Source organism: Tursiops truncatus, chromosome 15 (assembly GCF_011762595.2).
Source record: "Tursiops truncatus isolate mTurTru1 chromosome 15, mTurTru1.mat.Y, whole genome shotgun sequence".
NCBI classification, from domain to species: Eukaryota; Metazoa; Chordata; class Mammalia; order Artiodactyla; family Delphinidae; genus Tursiops; species Tursiops truncatus.
The window spans coordinates 71,302,776-71,309,199 of NC_047048.1; the positions used below are offsets into that span (position 1 = coordinate 71,302,776).

The 6,424-nt window shown below is 43.8% G+C and overlaps 1 long non-coding RNA gene across 1 annotated transcript; it reads left to right on the forward strand.

Moving 5' to 3' along the window:
• The first annotated feature begins 689 nt into the window (after nucleotides 1-689).
• LOC101327741 (uncharacterized) lies at nucleotides 690-3,527 on the forward strand. Its single transcript, XR_012326361.1, has 3 exons — nucleotides 690-848; nucleotides 1,790-1,951; nucleotides 3,274-3,527. It is a non-coding gene; the product is annotated as an uncharacterized lncRNA (long non-coding RNA).
• The last annotated feature ends 2,897 nt before the right edge of the window (nucleotides 3,528-6,424 follow it).

The following is a 6,424-nucleotide window of genomic DNA, read 5'->3' on the forward strand; positions in this document are numbered from 1 at the left end:
TAAATTAATTTATTAATTTTTGGCTGCGTTAGGTCTTCATTGCAACAAATGTGGCAACGCCCAAGAGTCCCAGAGTGTGGGAAAGTCAGGGCACTTAGAGACATCCCAGCTAGCTGATTGCTTCAGGTTTCTAAGAAGCTCCTTTTTTTTTTTTTTTTTATTTATTTACCTTATTTTTGGCTGCGTTGGGTCTTCGTTGCTGCGTGGGCTTTCTCTAGTTGTGGGGGGCTACTCTTCATTGCAGTGCTTGGGCTTCTCATTGTGGTGGCTTCTCTTGTTGCAGAGCATGGGCTCTAGGCGTGTGGTGCAAGGGCTTAGTTGCTCCGCAGCATGTGGGATCTTCCCAGCCCAGGGCTCGAACCCATGTTCCCTGCATTGGCAGGCAGATTCTTAACCACTGTGCCACCAGGGAAGCCCCTAAGAAGCTCCTTTGTAATGCCCTGTTCTGCCCTCTTTGTCCCCTCCCCTATTCCACCCTAAAGGTGGGTGGTCCTCTAGCTTGTTCCTGAATGGCTTCCTGACCAGCCTGGTGACACCTCCCCCTCCAAGTCCTACATTTCCCTTCCTAGGCCTCACACTCTTGCCTAAGGGCAGAAACAGCCAGCAACACTCGGGATGACGTGGTCCCTGTCCTCACCTGAATGTTGGGCTTATGAAATAGCAGCTGGGAGGGCTCAGGGCAGTTCTGGCAGGACCACACTCGTAGGAGCGGGTATAAAGGGTGAAGCCAGCACTGGCTACCACAGCTCCACCTGCCCTCAGGATGAAGCCTAGCAGCCTTACCGTCTTCCTGGTGATATTTGCCTTTGGATTCCTGACGCCCTGGGTTGTGGAAGGTGGTTTCCAAGGTGAGTTGGACTCTCTCAGGCCATACGCAGGTGCCTGAGTCAGTGATAGCTCAGAGTGGGAATAGCCTCTTCCTTGTAGCCTGGGGGCTGACCTTGAAGTCACCATTCCAATGGTCGGGCCTATGGCCCCTAATTTCAAGCATCTCTCTGAGGACTTCAACTTAGGGAGTTCCTGCACATCCAGAAATTTACCTTTCACCAGATGGACCTGTTTACCCCAGCCCCTGTATTTCTTATTTTTCTTTCTCTATAGCTCCTTCTTTACTGTTTTGTTTGTTTTTTTTTATCTCTCTTTTTCTCTGTCACATGATTTTGGTCACTATCTTTTTTAATTTTCCAAATTGGTCTCTTTTTCTCTTAATGTTTCTTATTTTAACAGTCATTCTCTCTTTCTCTATCTCCTTGCCAGTAGATCTGTTCTCTTTTATTTAATCTCTGATGAGTGGCCTCTCCTGGAATCACTGTCCTGTGCTGCCTTCCTCCCAGGCAAACCCGGGCAAGGGATACCTGACCATGAGCTCTAGTTAGCACTTACTGGACCTGGCCTATACTGACTTGCAATGGCTGATTGTAAAATCTTCAAGACTTTTGCGAGCTAGTTGATGTCACATTGGTAGCTTGAAATTAGCCATGATGGGAATATTTACACCACGCAAATTGGCAAACTCTACAAAGTCTCCCTCTTAAAACATCTAGTAACACACCACCATCTATACCTTCTTTCTTGTGCCATTGACTCCCTCCTGGCTGAGTGGTTGGCTGAGCTAGGCACTGCCCCACACCTGCCTTGAAACTAGAATCCTAACAGTTCCCTTTATTCCTTTGGGGTCAGCCACCTGGGTTAGGTTTTCTCTCCTCTCCTGGGAAGCTGATTCCTTCTCCAGGATTGTGGTCATGACCCAGCATCAGCTTCTTCTTCCTCCTTTGTTCTTACCTTTCAGAAAGATGTAAACCTGGAGCCTGCCCCTTCCTACGCCCTAGGAAGTGCATTGGCCATGAACCCTCTGAATGCTGGAATGACTGGCAGTGTCCACGAAGGCAAAAATGCTGCTCCAACGGTTGTGGCCGCGAATGCATGGATCCTGTATTCGCGGAAGACTCAGGTGAGAAAGTAGAGTCTTGGAAATGGGGACCACGGAGATTTGAGCTTGAGGACACGCATCCTGAGGAAGTAGAGAGTGCTCCTCTGAACTGGGATGGAGGCTGGGATAGAGCCAGGGATCCTCCACCCCCAGCTCTGTATGCTCAGGTAGGCAGTGGGTCAATTCGTGAGCCAGTCAGCCAGCTGGCCAATCAGTTAATGAATCAGTCTGTCTGTCAGACACATACAACACTGGTTAGGGTCCCCTTGGTGGGAAGGAGTCTCCTTTAGGACATACACCGGCCTCAGTTTTGGTCCTGAGGTTGGGGAAGAACTGATTTCCATGCACAGGGTGGAGATGGGGTTGGGAGTTTGGGTGATGTGCTAAGGGGTGAAGCCTCTGAGTTGTGACTTTGTTTTTACCAGTTAAGTTCACTCCTGGGAAGTGTCCAGTGGTTACTGGCCAGTGTAAGAGACCCAACCCTCATAAACAACTGCCTGAATGACAGCCACTGCCCGAAGGGTCTCCAGTGTTGCAGGGGGGTGTGTGGGAATTCATGTGTACAGCCGGTTAAAGATAAGGAGAAGACTGGCAAGAGCCACACCCCCCTGTATCCTAATATGGTCTCAACCTCCTGGTGCCCTTGCATGTGAAGGAGGATGTTTGAGGTCTCCCAATACTGCCCCCTCCCCCAAGCAGATCCTCTGCCCTTCAACACCCTTCACCCCTTAGAGTTCCTTAGACAAGAAGTGCCAGGGGGCACCTGTGACAGGTAATGCTGGGTCTTGGGAAGGAAGGCTTCTTGGAATAAGCCAGGAGGAAGGAGCATGTTACAAGGGGCAAAGGTTCTATCTTTTAATATCATCTCTGCCTCTGACTGACTGTGTGCCTATGAGCAACTGACTGTATCTTTCTTAGCCTCAGTTTCCCCATCTGTAAAATGGACACAATTATATCTACTGAGATACTAAATGTAAAAGTGCTTTTTAAGACTTAAAGTGCTGTGTGCATTGAGAGAGTGTTGCTATGGTTATGGCTTCGATTGGCTGGGTTATCTGGAACCAAAGGGAAGTCTAATAAGATGCATAGATGTAGATCTGGCCCAATGCCCTGATTTTACCAGAGGGGAGACTGCAGCAGAGAGCCAGTGAAAAGCCTGGATTCTTTTCTTGATTCCTAGATCAAAGACTGGCACTGTTTCGACAATTCCAGCACCATTCTCTCTCTTTACGTATCCCAAAGGACTTAGGGCCTGGTGGCAGAAGGACCCTCTTGGTAGGAAGGATATAAGGGTCGCTTAAATTGTTCCTGTGCTGAGGATCCGCTTTATTTTCTTTCCACAGAGTTAAATGTGCCAGCGCCATTTGCATACAATTAGCACTTCCTGGTCTGTGTGATTTGGGGATTACCTTTTTCCGCCAAGCTTGGAAAAAATGAGAGCACCTTGGTGAAGATGTGGTTCTGTGACCAATACCTCCTTGGGGGCCAAGATTTGGCCTGTTTTATCTATGTATCCCCAGCATCCAACGTGAAGCTTGGCACGCGACAGGAGATGTCTGCTGATTAGTAAATAAATAAATGTACCAGGTTTTCTCTGCGTTTCTGTCTTCCTTGACTCATTGTGTCTGGTCTAGGATATGAGGTGTGAGATGAAGAATAAAATATCTGCATGTGTGGGATTTCTCCCAAAACCTATAAAGTAGAAAAAAGAAAGTGTTTTGGATCTAAGCAGATATGGGTTTAAATCCTGCATCCATAGATTACTGGCTATGTAATTTTGGGCAATGACTTTGTTCCACTGAGCCTTAGTTTTGTCATCTATAACATGGAAACGGTAACAACAATGCCAATTTCATAAAGTTATGAGGATTAGAGGTGATAACATGTGAAAGGAATAGCTCAGTGATTGTCACATACTAGGGGTTCAATAAATGCTAGACTTACCTCAGGGTAAGCAAGGCACAAGGAGTTAAGAAAATGGTTGAATTTGATGACATCAGTATCAAAACTGACAAACACAAGAGTTGAAAGATAAATGATAGCTTAGAGGTAAATATTTGGAATGATTATCACAGACAAATAAACAGAATGAAAACTATGTGAAGAATTTTTGCAAATAAGTAAGAAAACAACCTACCTCTTAGGATAAATGAACTATGAATAGAATGGACGATCAAATAAGAGACTATTATTGTAACAGATGGTATATAGACATATAAAGAGCTTCATCCTCACTAGTTACAAGGAAAAAGCCAGTTAAAACAACCGAACACCATTTTTCATCGGTCAGAATGGCAAGAATTAAAAGTCTACAATATAAACACTCAGAGGCTCTTAATAGTTTGCTGATGGAAGTGTAAATGGGTACAACCACTTAGAAGAGTGATTTGGTTATGCCTAATAAAACTGAAAATTCACATAAGATATCATTTAGCAATTATCTTTCCAGAGACATAGGAGAGACAAAATACCTGCCAATGGGAACCTAACACATGTATTAGGATGTTTAGTATAAGATTGTTCCAAAGAGTCAGAGATCGAGACCAGTCAAGATGGCTCTCATTTGTGAAATGGTTAAATTTTCATACTTCGATACGCTTGCTATGCTATAGAAAAATAAAAATAAATTTATATGAATCAACATGGAGAAATATCACAGAAAACTTATTGGGAAAATCAGACTGGTGATATAAATGTGTCGTATGAAGTATTCATATATGTTTTAAAATTACACATAAAATACCAAGCTGGTTATGGGTATATACCAAAGAATACACACCAAATGCAGGACGATGCCCTCCTACCTAGAAGAGGAAGTAAAAATGGGACTGGTAGTGCTGAATATGGAAAGTGATGATTTATCTTCAAGATTTAATACTTGAACAAAATAATGCCATTTGCAGCAACATGGATGGACCTGGAGATTGTCATACTGAGTGAAGTAAGTCAGACAAAGACAAATATCATATGATATCGCTTATATGTGGAATCTAAGAAAAGGGTACAAACAAACTTATTTACAAAACAGAAATTGAGTCACAGATGTAGGAAACAACTTACGGTTACCAAGGGGGAAAGGGCGGGGGAGGGATAAGTTGGGAGGTTGGGACTGACATATACACACTACTGTATATAAAATAGATAACTAATAAGAACCTACTGTATAGCACAGGGAACTCTATTCAATACTCTGTAAAGACCTATATGGGAATAGAATCTAAAATAAAGAGTGGATATATGTGTATGTATTGATATAACTGACTTTGCTGTACAGCAGAAACTAACACAACATTGTAAATCAACAATTCTCTAATAAAAAATTAATTCATAAAAAAAGGATTTAATACTTGAAAACAAAATGAATATATAATGTCCCCACTCTAGGTACTTCTAGGATAAAACATGTCTTTCTCAAAAAACCCAAAACAAACAAACAAAAAAAAACTTTCTCTCTTTCTTTTTCTTCCAAAAGCCACACCCAACAACGTGGAGAGCAAAAAACAAAAACTCAAAAACCATCTTGGGTGAAACTAGAAATCATTTGTACCCACTGGCTACAATATAGAACTGGAAATCAAATTCTTAAATTGCAGAAAGGTGAAAGCTAATGGTTTGCAGCAGGAGATATTTATGGGAAGCCCTGCAGAATGTTTAAAAGGCTCTGAAATTAAGAGTGGGAAAGAGAGGGAGATTGTTTCAAGGGAGGTGTGCTGTTTTAATATCTGTACAAAGAACAATTAGACTCCCAGGTCTATGCCCATACCTTGGGCAACTCCTAAAGAAGTTAGAGGCTTTGGTCTCTGTAGAAATTGAAAGGGAGGAACCCTGGGTTCAGCCATCCCTGGCACGGGGAAGGAACTGAGACATGGTGCAGAGAATGAGAAGGATCGAAAAGCTCTTGTGAATAGTAAGGTCTCCCAGCAGTCTTCCACTCCGGCTAGAACCTACTGTCAACTAGCTTATCTAAAATCAAATATTTGGACGACAAAGTTAATTTTGCTCTGAGACCCTCCCAAGGTCTATATGGAGGAGTCCCATCTTATTGCATGTGGCCCATTAATTCTGCCTTACTGTTTTAAAAGAGCATTTGCCCGGGCTTCCCTGGTGGCGCAGTGGTTGAGAGTCCGCCTGCCGATGCAGGGGACACGGGTTCGTGCCGCGCTCCGGGAAGATCCCACATGCCGCAGAGCGGCCGGAGCCTGTGCTCCGCAACGGGAGAAGCCACAACAGTGAGAGGCCCGCGTACCGCAAAAAAAAAAAAAAAAAAAAAAGAGCCTCTGCCCTTCCAATCCTCTTGGTAAGTTTTGAACCCATCCTTCACTGACTGACGGGGTTCTGTGCTCAAATCACTTCTTCCTAGTCACTTGATTTCTCCCTTTTTAAGAAGATTGGGGGATGGGGGGATTTTCTTTCATCCTGACTCTTCAAATAGCTCTTCTTTTAGGGAAGTTAGCTTGAGGGGGTATCTCTTACTTCCAACCAAAACAAGCCTTG